Below are 1,202 nucleotides of genomic sequence, written 5' to 3' on the forward strand. Positions count from 1 at the left end.
CCCCACCTATCTCCTACACAGTCTTCACTTTAGGCAATCCTTGAAATTTTAGGGAAGCCTATCCTGTCTCTACATAATGACTGAACTTTTACCTTCTTCATTAACTCATCTTCACACAGTTGTAACCTTTTGTATCAGTTGCACCTTTCTTTTTAGATTGTAAGCTTTCACAAGCAGGGTCCTCCCAACCCCACTGACTAGTATTGTAACTGTACAGTCTCTCTTTATTTTGTAAAAGCTCTGTGCAAACTTGTGGCACTATATAAATCCTGTATAGACAGAGATTACCTAGATATTACTAGATATTCCCAATAAAACAGAACATTTTCACTTTTGATTATAGATCCACTATCTCTGTATACAACAGTTGACGCAAGAAATAAAAATGTTTTTTTTGGAGTAGTGTTAACATTCAAGATCTTTTAAAACAAAGTATGGAGTCTGAACATAGGAAAACCAAAATGCACTCCATCACTCTTGGGCCTTATCAGATATACTAGCAATGAATAATAGATGAAACTGAGGTATATCTACAAACAGCAGATGTTTATTATGCTGTAAGTTGTATCTATATAATCCAACATTCACACAGAAAAAATTCCAAATGCAGTATTTATGAAAAGAAAAACATTGAACGATGACATTAAATCAAAGATTTTAAGCCAGGAACTTACAGGCGGTTTTAGTTTGTAGACTTTTCTCCTGATGGCATAGAAGGTTCTACACGCCTTGTCTCTTAGGGCCTCTTTGGCTGGTTTGAAGCTTCCTGATTGGTTTGTTTCTAGGCCGAGGTATGTGTAGCTGTTGGCTTCATGAAGAGTGCAGTCCTTAAGTGTGAAAGAAGAACTCTTGGTTTTTGTGTTCTTCCTTTGGAAAACAATGACCTTTGTTTTCTTTTGGTTGATGGGTAGTGCCCATGACGCACTGTATTTTTCCAGCACTTCCAGGCTGTATTATAGACCTCTCTCTGTTGGTAACAGTAAAAGGAGGTCATCTGCATACAACAGGAACTTCTTCTCTCTCCTTCTCTCTCTCCTGGCTGTCCCTCCCTCCCCTCTCTCTCTCTCCTGGCGGTCCCTCCCCTCTCTCTCTCTCCTGGCTGTCCCTCTCTCTCTCCTGGCTGTCCCTCCCCTCTCTCTCTCTCCTGGCTGTCCCTCCCCTCTCTCTCTCTCTCCTGGCTGTCCTCCCCCTCTCTCCCTCTC

General features: G+C 41.3%; 1 protein-coding gene across 1 annotated transcript in view; it reads left to right on the forward strand.

Annotated features, from left to right (window-relative positions):
- Window positions 1–1,202, forward strand: part of OCA2 (OCA2 melanosomal transmembrane protein) — a 220,777-nt gene that overhangs the window by 179,977 nt on the left and 39,598 nt on the right. The window lies entirely within an intron of this gene.

Source organism: Nanorana parkeri, unplaced genomic scaffold (assembly GCF_000935625.1).
Source record: "Nanorana parkeri isolate BGI_ZX_2015 unplaced genomic scaffold, ASM93562v1 scaffold601, whole genome shotgun sequence".
Classification (NCBI taxonomy): Eukaryota; Metazoa; Chordata; class Amphibia; order Anura; family Dicroglossidae; genus Nanorana; species Nanorana parkeri.